Raw genomic sequence first — 19151 nt, 5'->3', positions numbered from 1 at the left:
ACACACCCACCCGTGCCTCCGATTATCCACCAGAGAGCCCCAATTTGAGACTTCCCCCAAATCGGTCCAGAACACCGTACTAAGTGAGCTCGCTGTGGCCAGCTCTCCACTTGTTCGATCATGCCCTCCTCGCTCTTGTTTTAGCATCCCTGTGTGCCTGTGACGCTTCTCGACCCATCCAATTGAGCTAGAACCCATAGGATCACCGAGAACACTTCATGTTATTCGTTGATCGCAATGTCACCGTAGGCAGAGAGATTAGGGGCTAGAACCTTGAAATTAGTTGGGGGAAATGGTTATTAGTGATCGAATTAGGTGTCAACCACTCCAGAGCACCTGTCATTGTGTATCTTGGCCGGTACAGGCTCGCCGGAGCTGGTGCTCCGCCGTCCACGGTAAGGGATCGTGAGTTGTGAAGAATTAGAAAGTGAAGGACCTCAGTGTAAATGTCAGTGACACATCGTAATAGTGTGCGGGATTGTTAATGGGTTTTTCCAATCACCAGGGTTCCCAGTGCAAATCCGCTAGCGCGAGAACACGCGCGGGCGCATTCTGCCTGTATTGGGCTGACTCGGGCTAAATTGAGCCCATCACTATTGACGCTTTTTCTTTTTCTTTTTCTACCAGGATTAGAGAAATTATAGAAAATTCTAGGAAAATGATAAAAATATGAGACCAATTTTGTTAGACTCATAAGTTTCAGTAGTATTTAAAAAAAATAGTTCTAAGATTTTTAGTCTAAACTAGGATTTATGTGGTATTTAAAAAAGCCAAAACCTATACTTGAGGAATTTTAGAAATTATTTAATAACTCCAAAAATCACCAAACTTTTTGGATAAGCTAAATATGATATTTAGATCCCATGGGTGAAGTTTGACTCGTTTTGGACCTTATTTGATGCCTAAACCTAAAACCCTAGTTTTCTAGGTAGTATCTGCTTGAGGAAAATAAACTACTGACTCCAGAAACCCTAGTTTCCTGAAGTACCATGAAGGAAAGTTATATTCAAGAAACAACCTGGTGTATCTTTTCTATTATTGCATTTTCATAAGCATTACATGAGCATTCATGGTTATATATGGTTATATATAGAGAACGAGGAAGAAGTGACTATTGAAGGAGAGGACACTACTCCGTCAACAGAAAATCCACCTGCCGGGAACTGTTTTTATTTTGATATATATGGAACAGAGCGCGACTCTCCTACAAAACAAGGCAAGCCCCGGTGCATTTGCCACCGACTTGCTACTTTAAAATCTTTTATCACCTTGTTTGTTGCATTAGGTGATAGGAGTTGTGTGCTAAACCGTTGATGCATTTCCTTCCTTGGAAAATTGATTACCCTTCCTTGATACCCTTTTATGAAAAGAACTTTTATGACGCTTAGCCTTGCTTTAGAAAAACAAAAATGTTTTGCTTTGAAACAAAAGTTATGCTTCAGTGGGTGGGAATGTTTTCAAAAAGAAAAACTTGTGATGTTGAATCCGTCAAAGGCCTTGATGGGTTCAACATCTAAAAAGATGTACCTCTGCCAGGTACCAAACTTTGGTTTTAAATAATAAAGCTGAGACCGGGCGGTTGACTTGCACGAGAAGGGAGTCTCGGTGTAGAGTCTCCGTCTGAGTCGATTAAGGACCTTATCGATGTAGGCCTGATGATCGAGGACCTTTTAACTGGTCACATGCCTCATCATGGGTAAGCTTTGCCTCGGGCAGACTAATACCAGAAAGGCCAACACGCAATGGGAGTGGAGAGATGGCGAGAGTAGCGTGTACCCTCCGTGGCAAGAGGCTGGACGGTGGTGTATCTATGCTCTCGGTTGGCGTGAACCCGGTCTGGTCTTAAGAAACCCGGTGGTGAGTTGACATATGAAAGGGTTAAGTGCTACATATGTCGCGTGATTGGAGATCCCCAGCTGGGTATTAATCGATTCGGATCGCCGTTACTTCTCAGACATGAAGACTTGGTCACTGATTTACACATAGCAATCCAGTGAACTGATGGGATGATAAAAGACGGCTAGTGTAGGCCAAGTGCTTGAACTAAGGTAGAAAGAACTCTAGTGACAGGTAATAACTTAACTTGCTAATAAAATTGGATTTTTAAGGATCCACTATTAGTAAGCATTTCTGCAAATAGAGTCTTGTTTCTTGAATAGCCTTACCTTGACTCCCTTAAGCCAGCATATCCTTGAGAGTCTTTTATTTTGATGGGTAAGACTTGCGAAAGTACACTTCGTACTCAGGGTTTTCGAACCCATGTTGTTGTAGGTGAGGAAACAGCAGATTTTTGTTGTTTTTGCACTAAGGTGGTGCCCAAGGATGAACCTCAACAGTAAAGTGGTGGTGGGAGGATGGTGGCCTCCCTTTTGAAAAGCTATATACTCTTATACGGGAGGAGTTTTTGCCTACCAAGTTTGTAATAATAATACTTATGCACTCTGATAACCTGGTGATCTAATAATACTTCTTCTATATTTTAATGAATGTAAATTAAGTTATTGTAATTTGCTTCCGCTCATTCATTCCTCCGATGTGTCATAATATCTGCGTGACGGGTGAAACGCTCTTGGGCGAGGAAAAGAATACAGATACCGAACTTGTCGAGTGGTTATGTGCATCTACAGGGTTGTCCAAGGTCTGTTAGACAATGACCGTTGTAGGTGAGCCTAATGACTTGGGAGGTTCCGTCACAGCTGCAATTTAAATTATGAACTTATTCAGTTACTTGAAAAACTCCGATTTATGTAATAACTCTAGTATTTTAATATGAGGTTTCCTGTTTTATTGTATTTTCTCTGTGACTCACCATCGAGTGAGTTAGTGGTATTTGATCCTGGATAAGTGGCTTTATCAGACTAGATCTAAGGGACTAACGGGTTATTCCGATTAAAGTGCGTTGCGGTCTCTAAGGCGTGACTTGGGCACTTAAGCTAGAATAATTCGGGCGGTTCTGCCACAGCTGGTATCGAAGCGAATACCACCACAGAGAAAGCAATAAATCATGAATACCAACTTTTCAAAAATCTAAAACTTGCTTAGAAACCAGTATTGGGATCATTAGTACTAGAACACTAGATCTAGGACGAAAGGCCTTAGGAATAGTGGGAAAACAGGTGGCTAAATAAGTAGGCCCTATGGGCCAGTCTTAGATTTCAAGGATGACCTAAAAAACACCCTTCTGATTCGGTGAGGAAACGCTCTTTTCAGCATGCATGCATTATAAAACCGAAGGGATTAGAAATTAAAGGAGTAAAATTTTGATCTAACCCACTTCCTTTAACAACCCAGGCTCTCATATTTTTCTTTCTTCTACCATAACCTTTACGTCTGATCCTCTTCCACATATGACTTCACCCACCCCTGCCAGTGGAGGAGACACTCGTTTCAGTTCTGATTTCCTTTCTCACAAGGGTTTTCCTTCCGTCTTGTGGGAGGTGCTCAACTCCACCGGTTACCCTACACCCACTTTGTACACGGTGTAGCTGTACGAGGAGTATCGGGTGCCATGTTGCCAAGTCTGGCTGACCATGGAGGCACACCCCCTTCAGCCGGGTTGGCGTTCCCTTGACTCCACTGAGGCGGCAGCTATGAAGACTCTAACGACTTTCTATGGCTACCATCCCCTGGAGATGGTGATGCACCCACTAGGACTCTTCCTCGCTGAGAAGAGGGATGGCCCCATGTGGTGCAACCGTGTGAGCCATGTGAAGGACGTGTGGGCTATGTATCCCGACTTGGTTGGGAGGATCACTGTTCAGTGCATGAGCACACTGTACCGCCTATAGGCCCTATAGAGCAACGCTATGGCACATCTTGCTAACCTCGCTCAGACCACTAAGCTCACCCTTGACAGCCGAGAGGACTTCGTGGTCGATTTGTCCTCAGAGTTGGTGGAAAAAGACCTACAGGTGGAATGGTTGAGCGAGCATATCGCCACCCTAGAGCAACAGGTGGAGATCTAGGACAACACTATTGATGTCCTGGAAAACCAACTCCACGATGTGCAGTAGGAGCTCGAGGAAGCTAATGATCACCTGGACATGCACCACCTGGAGATGGAGGCCAAAGAGGCCAGAAGCGAGGGAGAGGAGGCTCCCGAGGAGTTAGGACCAGTCCCTAGTACCAATGTGACTGCCTCTGTGATGCAACCTTTGCCCGTATCCAGTGTCGCTTCCACTACTCAGGGTTGATGGGTCATTTTGACGCTTTAGGAGGATAGGAACCCACGCGAGCTTAGTTGACGTCAGATTTTGGACTAGGCTTACGAGTACTTTCCCCTAATTGATGTAACCCATGAGAACTTTTGCGAGCAATGAAGTGATTGTAATCATGTTATCCTCATTCGAATTGTTGTTATGTTATGACATTTTCTTTCCGTATGATATAAAGCATATTGTTTGGAATTATGAATTGGGATAACAATGGCGGCAATCTCTGTTTTCAGATGGCAACTAGGCAGCGTCGCGGGCAGAACGAGCAAGTTCCCCCGCCACCTCCTCCAGCTCCTACGGTGCAGGAGCTGATGGCTCAGCAGAACGAAATTTTGCGACAGCTCTTGCAGTGCCAGCACCATCCTCAGCAGCATGGTGGACGCCAACCGCAGTGACCTTCGGCCGCTGCGACCTATCAGGAGTTCCTGAGCACACAGCCGCCCTTGTTCACCAAGGCAGAAGATCCGTTGGACGCCGACGTGTGGCTACGCGTCGTGGAGTCCAAGTTTCCCCTCCTCACGGGAGACTGCCCTGATGACACCAAGACTCGCTTCGCCGCGCAGCAGCTTCATGGACCTGCTCGGACGTGGTGGGACCATTTCCACGCCATGCTACCTGCTAGTCATGAAGATTCTTGGGAGGAATTCAAGACTGCCTTTAGGGGACACCACATTCCAGCTGGAATTCTTGACCGCAAGTTGAATGAATTCCTAGCACTCAATCAAGGGACCCGTACTATGTTGCATGATGTCTAGGCCTTCAACAACTTGTGCCAGTAAGTGGGGTATCATGCTAACTCTGATGAAAAGAAGAGAGACCGCTTCCACAGAGGTCTCAACACCAAGCTGTGTGAGCGTCTCAACACTGTCCGGGCTGATAGCTTCAATGAGTTGGTCAACCTAGCCATATCACAGGAGGACTGTATTGTAGCTCACCGGGAAGAGAAGAAGAGGAAGGCACCATTTTCAGGACCCTCCGCTCCACCCCAAAGGTTCAGGATTGTTTCCAACAATCAGAGCAGAGGATTCCAGCAACAGGCAGGCAGATGGGTGATCAGGCCACCTTAGTAGCAGCAAGCACCCAACCGATTTCCAGCTCCCACTCTAAGGAACAATCAACCTCAGTAGAAGCAGTTCCACCAGGGAAATGGGAACAAGTGCTTCACTTGTGGCAATGTGGGCCATTATGCCAAGAATTACCCAAGGAATCAGCAGAGGCAGATGCCAACACCAAATCAAGACAAAGGAAGGAAGCAGAAGGTGCAAGGCAGGCAAGGGAAGCTCAACTTCACTACTCTGGAGGAGTTACCTGAAGGAGCCCCATCATGACTGGTATCTTTTCAGTTTTTAATCAACCTGCATTAATTATATTTGATTTTGGTGCATCTCATAGCTTCATTAGCCAGAAGTTCAGTGCTAAATGTCAACTGCCTTTCTATCATACAAAAGGGTCTTTCATGATAGCAACGTCTGGGGGCAAAATTGCAACAAACCAATTAAATCGAAGTGTTCCTATCTCACTGGGAAGTAAGATCTCCAAAACCACACTCCTGATTTTGGGACTAGAGGGTATGGACATCATTCTCGGAGCTGACTAGATGACTCAACACCGAGTGGTGTTGGATGTAGCTGCCAGAGCTCTGGAAATCCGTTCTCATACCTTTGGAGACCTTGCATTGTATCTACCCAGCCAAGACTCTACTCGATCATGTGCTTTGCTATGATAGAGTTGCCCTTGAAGAAGATTCCAGTGGTCTGTGAGTATGCGATGTTTTTCCTGATGAATTGCGAGGAATGCCACCAGACCGTGATATTGAATTCGCCATCGAGTTGCAACCGGGAACGACACCTATTTCCAAGAGGCCTTACCGGATTCCATCCGCGGAATTGGTAGAATTGAAGAAACAACTACAAGAGTTGTTAGACAAGGGTTTCATCCACCCAAGTACTTCGCCTTGGGGATGTCCAGCCTTGTTTGTGAAGAAGAAAGATGAAAGCTTGAGGCTATGTATAGATTACCGCCCACTCAATGCGGTGAATATCAAAAATAAGTATCCTTTGCCTCGTATTGATGTTCTTTTTGATTAATTGGTCGGAGCTAAAGTGTTTTCCAAGATAGACCTTCGCTCTGGCTATCATCAGATCAAGATACGAGCAAGTAATATTCCAAAGACTGCCTTCTCAACCAGATATGGGCTGTATGAGTATTTGGTGATGTCATTTGGGCTGACTAATGCGCCAGCATACTTCATGTATCTGATGAATTATGTCTTCATGCCTGAACTAGACAAGTTCGTGGTGGTTTTCATTGATGATATCTTGGTGTACTCAAAGAATGAAGAAGAGCATGCCGGTCACCTGCATGTAGTGCTTCAACATCTGAGAGAGCACCGTCTTTATGCCAAACTGTCAAAATGTGATTTTTGGCTAAAGGAGATTAAATTCTTGGGTCACACTATCTCTCAAGTGGGCATAACTATTGATCCGGATAAGGTGCAGGAAGTGATGAACTGGAAGCTGCCATCAACTGTCCGTCAGATTTGAAGTTTTCTGGGATTGGCTGGTTATTATCGAAGGTTCATTCCGGATTTCCCTTGAATTGCGAAGCCCATGACTGAATTGTTGAAGAAAGGAGCCAAGTTTGATTGGGGTCAGAAGTGTGAAGATGCTTTCCACACCTTGAGGCTGCATCTGACCACAACACCGGTGTTAGCGCAACCCGAAAATAGCAAGCCATTTGATGTATACTGTGATGCCTCTGGCACTAGACTGGGTTGTGTTTTGATGCAAGACAACCAGGTCATTGCCTACGCATCAAGAGCACTTAGACCTCATGAGCAGAATTATCCCACTCATGACTTGGAGTTAGCAGCCGTGGTTCATGCATTGGAGATGTGGAGACACATTTTGATGGGAACCCACTGCAACATCTTCACAGATCATAAGAGCCTCAAGTACATCTTTACTCAGGCTGATCTCAACATGCGGCAGAGAAGATGGCTAGAGCTGGTCAAGGACTACGACGTGGAGATACACTACCACCCGGGGAAAGCCAATGTAGTAGCTGATGCCTTGAGTCAGAAGTTGCAATGCAACTGTGTTATGATGGATTCTCGCGTCAACACCCTGTGTGATGAGTTGAGCAAAATGAAGATTGAAGTGATTCCTTCTGGTGCCTTGTCTCACATTTCTGTTGAGCCAACTTTGTGAGACTAGATAATCATGGCCCAACTCAGTGACAAGGGAGTGCAAATTATTAAGGAGAACCTCCATCAGAAGACATAGAAGTATAAGTGTTTCCGCCAAGATGGGAAGGGTCTATTGTGGTTTGGAAGCAGATTGGTGGTTCCTAAAAGTAAGAATCTCAAGAAGAAAATCTTGGAAGTGGCTCATCTCTCCAAATTCTCTATGCATCCAGGAAGCACCAAAATCTACCATGATCTAAAGCCCTTGTATTGGTGGACCAGAATGAAGAGGGAGATAGCTCAATATATATCAGAATGTGACACATGTCAGAGGATAAAGGCAAGCCACTTAAAATCAGCTGGTGCCTTGCAGCCCCTATCAATACCTTCATGAAAATGGGATGACATCAGCATGGATTTTATTGTGGGTCTACCCAATACCTCTCGGCTTCATGATTCATTTTTGGTCATCGTGGACCGATTGACAAAAGTGGCACATTTTCTTTCAGTGCACACCACCGATAAGGCTCAGAAGTCTGCAGAGCAGTACATTGACCGAATCGTGTGTTTGCACGGGTTAGCCCGGACCATTGTTTCTAACCGAGGAGCCCAATTCATTGCCAGATTTTGGGAGCAATTGCAAGAGTCTTTGGGAACCAAGCTGATAAGGAGTTCAGCTTACCACCCACAGACTGATGGTCAGACCGAAAGGGTAAATCAAATTCTTGAAGATATGCTAAGGGCTTGTGCGATCGATTGTGGCAAGAACTAGGATAAGTACCTCTCCTTGGTAGAGTTTGATTATAACAACAGCTATCAATCCAGCCTAAAGATGGCACCTTTCGAAGCTCTATATGGAAGAAGGTGTCGAACACCCCTTAATTGGTCTCAGTCTAGAGAAAGAGAAATTTTTGGACCTGACTTACTGACTGAAGCTGAAAGGAAAGTCAGACTAATCAGGAAAAATCTAGAAGCTGCTCAAGCCAGGCAAAAAGAGTTACCATGATAAGAGAAGAAAACCCCTCCAGTTTGAAGTGGGAGATTTTGTATATCTGAAAGTATCACCCACCAAAGGATTGCAAAGGTTTGGGATCAAAGGCAAGTTAGCCCCTTGCTACATTGGACCTTATGAGATCGTGGAAAATGTGGACCTGTGGCATACAAATTGAAGGTACCTCTAAAAATGTCTGCCATCCATAATGTATTCCATGTGTCCCAATTGAAGAAATGTGTTCGATTGCCGACCGAGGTCATAGGAGAACCAGAAGCGGAGATAGAGCCAAATCTATCATACCAAGAGTACCCTTCCAAGGTTCTGGATTGCAAAGAAAGATCAACTCGGGCTAAATCGTTCAAAATGTATAAGATCCAATGGAGTAATCACTCAGAGGAAGAGGCTACTTGGGAGACTGAGGAATTTCTACGTTCGAACTTACCCGATTGTCTACCTAAGGGAATCGGTACGTAACCATGCCCAGCCCCTCCCCCTGCCCTTTGAATCTAAGTATAAAAAGAAAGACCTTAACATAAATTAAGTTAGTTGCAAAACTAAATCAAGAAGGACTTCCTTCTGAAGTTGCAAAGAAGATGACATTCGAAGAGCAGTATACTAAGAAGAACCTTAATGAACAAACCACTCAATTCGAGTAAGCCATAAAACATTCTCTTCACCTTGGAGGACTCCGACCTAAATCTCGGGACGAGATTTCTTTAAGGGGGAAGGTTGTAACACCCCATTATCACTTAGGGTTTCTTCTCAGAGCTAACTCAAGACCATTATCACATGTGAACCAAATTGAGCAAAGGACATAAAAAATTAGGAGCAAAGGTTAAATTAAGTCTTTTTCATCTTAAGTATTGTGCCTTAATCATATCATGCACCTCAAGGTGAGAAGAATTCACAAACCCTAAATAACCCTAAGTAGGTCATTTAAGTGCAAAAAGGGAAAACTTGTAAAAAGATTTTGAAAAACACAAAATTATGATGAGAACCAAATAACAAAGTTAAAGTACACTAAATAAACTACAAAATGTAGTAAGAAAGTTTGATCAGAGGAGCTTTGCAAAATTCTCAAAAGACCCATCAAGCTAAACTTTCAAAAAGGAAATTCAGAAAATTCAGAACTGAATTTTTACACCTTTATGAAGTTCAGCCGTGTTCTCTGTTTTCCAAAACTCAAATCTACAAAACCCAAATATGAAAGTGGCGCCAAATTACCTTGAACATACTTTGGTAAAGTTTGAAATCAAACAAAAACCGTTTGACACATGTTGACTCGACTTTAGTCTCGGTTTTCAGCCGAGCAACAAACCCAATTTCGCCCCCTTGTATCTCGCGAATCCGAGATCAAATCCACTCAAGTGTTGTAAGAGAAACAAAGATTAAATGACAAGCAACAAATCGTGTGCAGGGATTTGGGAGAGTTACGAGAAGATCGCGAGCCAATTAGCGTTTGAAAATGATCAGACCGAGCGAGGCCACGTGTTCGATCGCTTGCCTGACCCGCCGAGCGCGGACTAGCCACGGCAGCGCGTGCCCCGCGCGTGGTCCCCCTGCCCCGCACGTCTGCACCTTGCCCTTGCCTATAAGTGCCCCCAGAGGCCTTAGCCGTATGCACTCGTGCACCCAAAGCCCCGCCCGAGCCAGAGATCACTGGAGTTCGTCATGGAAAGCGAGCGCCACCGCCCACCATCACTGCCCGATCACGGTCGTTGTGACCAATCTTTTCTAATGACCCCCATCCTCGCTCTAGCCCCTAGACAGCTTCCCCGAGAGGCTGTGAAGCTTCACCAATCTTGAGCCGAGGCATTGCCTCACCGGAGAAGCGGAATCACCCTCGCCGGACTTCGGCTGCCCGCCACCGCGCGTGAACCAAGCTATCTGGTGAGCCATTTTTCAATTCCTCGCGCCTATGTCTTCCCTGACCTCTGGTGAAGCTCACTGACCAATTTAATTGAACTCTACCGCCCTAGATAGGCCGGAGCCCTCGCCGCCGATGAGCTCCCCCGCCTGCGCACGTGGACCGGCCTACTCCGACCATCCCCGTAGACGATCCGCACATCGGCGTGACCGTCACGACCTCCCCTACGCCCTCGACCACCTCACCGGAGCAATCTCGCCGCCAGTAAGCCCCTCCGCCCTTTTCTCTGCCACGGATACTGTTTAATTGGGAGAAGGACCTTGAGTTAGGTTTAGAAAACCCCAACTGTCAGTGGCACATTCAAATAGTGACCCGAGGACTAGTCTATAAGGGAAATTGAAAACAATCGCCAGGGACCCCGATGCAAAGTTAGTATCCATTTAACCATTTCTGATTATTCTTTTTAATGAACAGAGAACTTAGGAAATTCATAACTTGAAGAATATTTATCCAAAATTAGTCAAACCATTTTTTCTGGATTCAAAATAATATAAACTATCAAGGAAAAATAGTAAACCCCATGTTTTTTGTATTATTTATTAGAGTTTTGAATTAAATAAGAAAACTGCCAAAACCTTATTAATATGAAGAAAAATAGAAATACTCTTGTGCTAGGCTTAAGAAAATTTATAGAGTTACATACCCAACTTAGACACTGTTTAAAAATACTAAACACCCCAGTATACAAGATTAACTCAAGTATTACTATTTAAAACTATATCTGCCCAAAACTTAAAAAATTAAGAAGGGTAGTTGAAAATAATAAACAGAGAAGAAGCATATTTTTCCTAGCATATTTAGGTGATGAGGAGCCTAGGAAAAATATAGAGAACCTTAGTCTAGAGCTAGTCCAAGGTTAATTATTTTATTAGGCACTAAGATATCTAGAAAAGCTATAATTAAAAATATAAGGACCATTTCAAAAATGGTAAGGAAAATTCAGTAGACTCCTACCTACTAGAGCACCACTACAAAAATAAGAAACACCCCAACCCATCATAATAAGTGGGTTGAACAATTCAAACTTAATTTTGGCCCATGTTCCAATTAAATCATAAGAAATCCAAACATTGTGCAACATTAGGCAAATAAAATCTTACCCAACTATTGATGAAGTAGACCACTAGAGAAAAATATGATACCTAGTTAAAAATGTAAGGTAAGAGCCAATACCCCCTACCCCATGAAAAAGACCATGTAATCCAAGAAATTCTACCACTTTTTCCCTTAAGCAAAAAGTTGCCAAATTCTAGAATGATTGCTCTTGCACAAAGAAGAAGATAGAAAAAATTATAAATCTGTTGTTTGACATTTTCAAGTATAGTCGTAGTAGAAAGCACCCCTTTGGCCAAAAACTTTAGAAAATCACAGTAAAATAACCAATAAATATTAGTGGCTAAAATTTGGTGCAAAGTCATATTATAGCACCTAAAGAACCAGCAAAAATAAGCCATAGGGAGTAATCCACTGTTAGAAGAGAGTTGTAGTTCAAGGCACCCCCTCTGCCCTAAGATTTGATAATTTTGTACAGAGAGAGCCCTTAACCTTTTGAGCCCCAATTTTTGAGACAGAGAGTTACACACCAGTGAGAAGCTACTATAATTTTTGCAGAATTTTTGGCAATTAGTAAATGTAGGTTGTAGTTCAAACCCACCTGAAAGGATTAAAAGAAAAGGAAAAGAAGAGATAAATTGGAAAGAATAATGAGTCTCACCCCAATAAATTCAGCTAGGAATCTTAATAAACCTTCACTAAAATATTAAAAGGAAATCAGTGGAACCCTAAAATAATCCTACCATTTAACCTAACCAAACTTGACCTAAATGGCTAAGTGTACCACCAAAATTCCCGTAGTAAGATTTAAACTTTACTTTATCAATTTAATCATTTCTATTACTACCACATTGCATATCATGGCATACATATATCTCACTCATTGCATTCATTAGACTGCAACCTCGCTGACGGAGAGTGCGTGCTCATCCCCGAGCAAGGAGTTGTCCATGAGGAAGACCAGGAGCCAACTCCCGAGCCTGCCACAGAGGATCTCTCCGCAGCCCCAGCATTTGAAGGCAAGCCCCGGTTTTATGCATAACCAGTTTATATATGCTACTTTACTACACTTAATGTTTGTAGGCTTGTAATGTCCACTTAAGTGTAGGAGTTGCTTGAAACCCTTAGTTGCATGAACTCAGGATTCCTTTTTGAGATGGATACTTGTATGCTAGGTCGAGTAGCTACTTTGCTAATTAGGATCTCGGTAGAAGTCGAGTGATTTCTCTAGCACTCGCGCGAGGTCAAGAATTGATTATATTCATCTTGATAACGGGATCTATGATGGTCTTCTAACTTGGATCCAAGGTGGATGCCATGTTCATGAGACAGAAAAGGAACTAAGGATTAATGTGTGGATATCTGAGTCAAGCGTTTGAACGTACTAAACACATGTCGGGAAATATGGTAACCGGTAAACCTAGTACCTGAGTGAAGCCAGGCGTGGACTTTCCCCCTCACTTGTCCTAAGACTGAGTCTCCCATGCTAGCTATGGTGGGTACAAGTGCGGTCACTACACGGCGACAGCCGGGGTCAGTGGAGCATTGTATGCCAAGGCGGTGAGCCCTGGCCGCGAACGGGGAATCGATGGGGATGATTGACGTGTGTGGGGATGGAGTGCCCTAACATGTCGTGTGTTTAGGTTTACCTTGCAAGGTTAAAACTCGATTCAAATCGTCTGCTTCTCGCAGCTAATGGGACTGCTTGACCCCTTGTACTGCATTGAGTAAGAAGTGAAATGAGCTTTACTTGAGATAACATGTTGATTGTACTAAATGATTGCTACCATGTATGCTTAGAAGGAGCAAACATAGCTAAAATTAATGACACTAGAATTGGAAAAGCTAAAATTGATTTTAGACTCAGCTAGTGCTTTTGGCAAACCAAACCCCTCAGCCAAACAGTTGCATGGTCTAGAGGTAGAGGAGTAGATTCCTCACACCGGGTAAGTCTAGCTGAGTATTAGTATACTCAGCCTTGCTTGTGGCATAAATTTTGTAGGTACTCTTCAGGATATGGTTGATGGTGTGACTTGGCCTACCACCCTGCCACCGGGTTAGACGGTCGAGTGGGATGTTGCTCCAGCAGGAGAGGAGCAGAAGGAGTAGTGGGCTAGGCCTTGCCCTATTCCTCATCTTTCGACGTTATCGATTATCCGCTGCAATTTAAATTATGAACTTATTCAGTTACTTGAAAAACTCCGATTTATGTAATAACTCTAGTACTTTAATTTGAGGTTTCCTGTTTTATTGTATTTTCTCTGTGACTCACCATCGAGTGAGTTAGTGGTATTTGATCCTGGATAAGTGGCTTTATCAGACTAGATCTGAGGGACTGACGTGTTATTCCGATTTAAGTGCGTTGCGGCCTCTAAGGCGTGACTTGGGCACTTAAGCTGGAATAATTCGGGCGGTTCTGCCACAAAATGAAGCAACACTGCGGGCTTCATGCACCCTTGAAGTGGAGTACCAAGTTCATTGAATGTTTTTAGCGTGGTAATCACGTGGTGTTATGAGATCTCAGAACCATTGCCTAGAAGCACAAGAGGTTTTTTGTCAATTCCTAATTCAATCATAGTCCCAATAACCTTCAACTTTCCAACCTTTATCAAAGATGCAAGTCTTACAAACACATTTTCATACATTGCTCAATTTCTGCAAACAAGAGATTTGCAATTTGATCCATGGGAATTCTTGCCAAATTTCATCAGCAATTGCGCCATAAACATGCTTAGATATCTTGGCCAGAATTGAAGAGAAGTTGGCTAGAGTTGAAGTATCTTCACATGCACCAAGAAGATCAACTAATCTATCTATGGAACCTACTATTTCAAGAGAGCAAGTAAGATTTATGTAGTCTGCTGGAACAAATATAACTTCAATTGCGGTAGTGAATGTAAAAATAAGATCTGGTGATCCTATAGAAATTATCTCTACTATTCGAGGGACAAGTATTTTATTGAACCCAATTATGCTTGCCTCAAATTCAGATAGGGATATGCATGCCATGAGAGCTTGAGTTGTGTTTGCCAATTAAATATCAATGTCCATGAATTCTAGTAGAGAAAAGAATGATCCCATCTTCCGTTCAACTGGTCTTTTCATACACTCTATGCCAAAAACACAAAAGGCCAAGGAGCTACAAATGATGCATATTATGCAATCGAATCAGATAAAAGAGCACGAGTAACATCATATGTTTTGTTCTCATGGTACATCTATATCTTTCTCATTAACGTATGAAACTAGACCAGGTGCACAAGTTGTATATGTTGGGAGGTTGGATATGGTTTTCTCCCATTGAAAGGATCAAGATGCCCAAGAGGGGGTGAATTGGGCTTTTCTAAAATTCCAACAAAAGTTAAACCCTAAGCGTAAGCCCAACTTCACCCAAACTACTAGTAATAAGTAAATACTACGAGATAGACAACAACCCTAAGTCGTTATTACAAATACTAACTAAGCAAATACAAAAAGTAAAATGCTCAAAGTAAATGCAGAATGTAAAGTAAGGGCAAGAAGACTCCTCCAAATTTTTTCTGAGGTATCTGTAACACCCTGAATTTGGGGGTATAAAATTTCTTCTCTAAGTGCCTACCAAATTCAAGTGTTACCCTTGTATCTCTCTCTAGAATCTCTCTCTCCTTTTTTTAGAGTTAGGTTAATTTGGTTAGAGATTAATTATTTATTTTGCCAAAACTAAGTGAGTCATGAATTGTTGCATCATGCTGAGCGTAAATTGTCCTTTTTGTTTGACGCAGATGTTTGAAATGGTTTGAATTTGAATTTGGTTTGAATTTGATTTGAAATCCATAGAGAAAATAAAAAGAAAAAACATTTAGAAAATCCCTGGAAGAAGAAAAAGTCGTTTCGAACCAACCGGCCCAATCCAGCCCAGCCATGCCGCGCGCGCCCTCGTCGCCTGACAGGTGGACCCCACCTATCCGCGACGACCGCACATGTGCTCTCTCTCCCTATCTCCCTCCCGCTGCCCAGTGGGGCCGGCCTATCGGTGCCGACATGTCCGCGCATGCGCCCGCTCTCGCTCGCTGCTAGGTGGGACATCCCTGTCAGCGCTGACCGCCCATTCGCCCACTGACCCTCGCTGGTCTACAGACCCCGCCTGTCAGACACTCCCCCCTTCCCTAACCTCCTGCCCACGCTCTCCACCGTGGACGTGCCCACGACTATGCGTTTCTCGGCCATGACCCTCGCGCCTGAGCCCTTTTCTGCAGCCCGCGCCCACTCACTCACTCCCCTCGCCCAGTTGCGCCCTGAGCTGAACTCCCTCGCTCTCTCTCTCGCTCTACACGCGCCCGTGGAGCTCCACCAAAGACTCGCCGCCGTTATGTGGCCGTTGTCGAGCGTCTGCTACGTCTGTTGCCTTGGTGAGCTCTGCCCCTTCGCCAACAACGCGGGAAACCTTCTGGTTTGCCCCCAGTCTCTTTGTTTTGCCCAGTCCGCGCTCACCGTCGTTTCCCCCGTGCAGCCGAAGCCCCGACGCCGTCGACCCGAGGCATCCCGCGTCCCCGGCATTGCTCCAGTATTCCAGAGTTTCCTCTCGAGGTGAGCTATCCCCCATGCCCTTATTTCCCTGTTTGTTGCCCTGTCCTTCGCGCGATTGCTTGCCAGAGCAAGTTCGCGCAGTCGCAGTCTGTGCCCTCTGGTGCCCCCGCGCCGGTGTTGTGCCCACGGTTGAGTCTGCCATGTCGCACTGAGTGCGCTCGAGTCCTTTCCCCAGTACCCTGGGTCTTCGCCGGGGCCGAGCCCCCGCCTCCGACAGGACCTTGCCGCGGAGACGGGCGGCGTCATCGCGATTAGATCAGCCACTCTGCCCGCGCTTGCCATCAGATCTCGAGCGTTCATCTGAGATCGAGCAGCTTAGGTTTAATTATATCTGAGCAAATCTCAACCATCCGATGTAGATTTGGCCGCTCAAATCTCCCCCTCACTCGCGCCCCTGCCGTTGGGCCCAGCATAGCAGCCCCGTTACCCCTTGGTCGCCGACCGCCCTGGCCCATTGGTCAGTGCGCGCCTGCGCCCGCGCCCGTGTCCACGCGCTCGCCCACGGGATCTGATCTCAGTCGTTCGTTCGCGATCGTGTGGCTGAGAAAGGCTGATACCCCTTTGTGTGGTAAAATTGTTAAAGATAGCCTTGGTTTTCTAGAAATCAACCTGTCGTTCCTGGTTTTCGCGCGCATGCCCCTGTAATCTTGCATATTGAACCCTAGATTTTTTTAATCATAGAAATGGACTTAATTTTGTATTTTAAACTTTAAAACTTATTTATTTCATATCTTTTGCATATGAACTCCAAATTGAGTGATTCAAATTGCAAAAATGTTCATATAATTATTCTCTGTCCAAATAAATTATGATCATTTAGTGTCTGCACATGCTAATTTTATGCCTAGACTATTGGTTGGTCTATGTAATAGTTTATGTACTTAATAAGATAAATAAAAAGGAAACCCTAATAGTAATTAGATGTTTAACCTTGTGAGATTAATAACATGTAAAGTATGAATCTACCACTGGTGTAATTTTGTGTCTTATTAAATTAAGTGAAATCCAATTATGTAGTCCATGGAGATAGACAACACTTAGAGAATAACAAACTTCTAAATGTGTTAGTTCACCCTATAACCTGAACTACCTCTTAAGTTTATGTTGTTCTTTTGAGATGTGTTCACTTGTTTGTACATGATTGGTGTGTTGTTCATTTGTCTTTATCCGAATGTATTGAATGCATGGTCACTTTATTTAGACGACGAGGAACCCGTGGTTCTTGAGTGTGTTGTCAAAGACCTTCCTGAGCAACAACCTAGTGAAGGCAAGTATCCTTTGACCTACTATGTCCTACTTACTTTATAATTCACCTTCCCGCATTACATTATTGAAACCTAAGGATTGACTAGTCTATATTTACTTTATCCTTGTTACTTTTTTGGGTTACTATGGTTAGCTTTATGTTATTGCTTTAACTTAATCAACGAACATGATGTGAATATTTATGATACGATGATGTTATCCCAATGATAATCTTGTGATCCTTTAGGGGACTCAGGCTGTTTCCTGAGTACCTCTCCATAAGGACCTGTTTGTTGAGTGAGCACCCGGGATAATAGTGCAACCATGAGGGTGGAATGGGACGCCCTTAGCTGAATAAATAGATGAACCTGGGGGTGTAGTTGGCTTTGTCAGAGGGCCGTCAATGGGGGTCGGGGCATAGTGCTCGCTCTGCTTAGGGTGGGTGCCGAGGTTCATTCGATTTGGTTTGGTTAGTCACCCACCTTAGGGAGGGGTACTGTGTTTGTACGACTGGCGAAACCTAACAAGCAGCTATGCACCAAGGGAGTCTTTGTAAAGGCTACGTAGTGAGACCCTGCCAGGTCACCTTGGTAGTGATCAATGGAGAGTCATGATCTCAAGACAGAAGGGGAATCACGACTTGTGGGTAAAGTGTGCAACCTCTGCAGAGTGTTAGAAACTGGTATATCAGCCGTGCTCACGGTTAAGAGCAGCCTTGAGATCCTCTTTGATTAGAAGAACTTTGCATACTCTTTTATGATGATGGTTAATGATGATTGTTATAACTCTGATCTCAGGTATTTCCTCTTGGAAGGAGTACTTTTGAGTAATAACTAGGTTTATTACTAAAATTTGGCTCTACTACTAGTAATAAATACTTGACCAACTAAAAGCAATTGCTTTAACCTTAACTCCACATACAACTAGTCCACTTTAGCCAAACGGGACATTTGATGAGTACGTTGATGTGTACTCATCCTTGCTTTAAAAACCACCCCCACCCCAGGTTGTCCCCACTGTATTCAGTGCTCAGGAGGAGATGCAGGCAACATGGAGGACTTTGAGGTGTTCAAGGACTACGACAAGTTCTAGTTATGCTAGTGGCAAACCCCTAGTCAGCTTCATGTGAAGGCCTTATCTGCTACGTTCGCTTTTCCGCACTTTGATGATATTAATGACTATGTTATGTTAAAGACTCTGTGGATGTCTTGGACATCTTGATGTATAAAGTACCTTTCCGCTATTTACTTTGAGCAATGTGTGATGATGTCCAATTATGTAATCATTGTGTACGTGAGTTTCTGATCCAGGCACGTACATAGTTCGCATTCGGTTTGCCTTCCAAAACCGAGTGTGACATAAGTGGTATCAAAGCCTTGCTGGCTGTAGGACCGCTAACCTAGACTAGAATGGTCGCCCTAAGGACTATAGACCCCTACCCTTACCTTGACCTTTGGTGCCACTTCAAAAGTTGGTCATCTTGACCAATTCTATTTTATATTACTATCTATATTCTCATCTTACAAAATTTTTGTCTCACTTTGCTTTCTGTTTACTTGCTGGTCATATAGTTCTACTCTCACTCTTGTGCTTACGATGTATTTTTTAGATGGCCTGCATTAGATGCACTGCACGTAAGTCAGTGATGCCTTTTTGCCCTCTCGCCTTGTGGAGCGCCCACTGCGTCGCACGGTAACAGGTCAGTCTAGCCATCTAGAGAGACTGCATCGTCGCCTGCACGAGGAGCAGGAGCGCCAACACCAGGAGCGGGAGCAGCAGGCACCCCCAGGAAGATGCAGCTCAGTAGTAGTTGCCACCGCCACCCCCGATGACTATTGAGCAGATGTTCCTAATGCAAACTGAGGCAATCCAAGAAATTGGCCAAACATTAGCAGCAATGCAGCAGGTGTAGCAACAGCAAACCCCACCTCAACCTCAGATGCAAGTTCAGATGCCTCAGCTGCCCAG

At 44.2% G+C, this 19151-nt stretch overlaps 1 pseudogene; it reads right to left on the bottom strand.

The window, feature by feature from the left end:
- The window catches only part of LOC103648737 (uncharacterized), a 71540-nt pseudogene extending 56950 nt beyond the window's left edge, over window positions 1-14590 (bottom strand).
- Window positions 14591-19151: the final 4561 nt, after the last annotated feature.

This window comes from Zea mays, chromosome 2, assembly GCF_902167145.1.
Source record: "Zea mays cultivar B73 chromosome 2, Zm-B73-REFERENCE-NAM-5.0, whole genome shotgun sequence".
Taxonomy (NCBI): domain Eukaryota; kingdom Viridiplantae; phylum Streptophyta; class Magnoliopsida; order Poales; family Poaceae; genus Zea; species Zea mays.
This window is presented reverse-complemented; position numbering and strand designations above follow the sequence as displayed.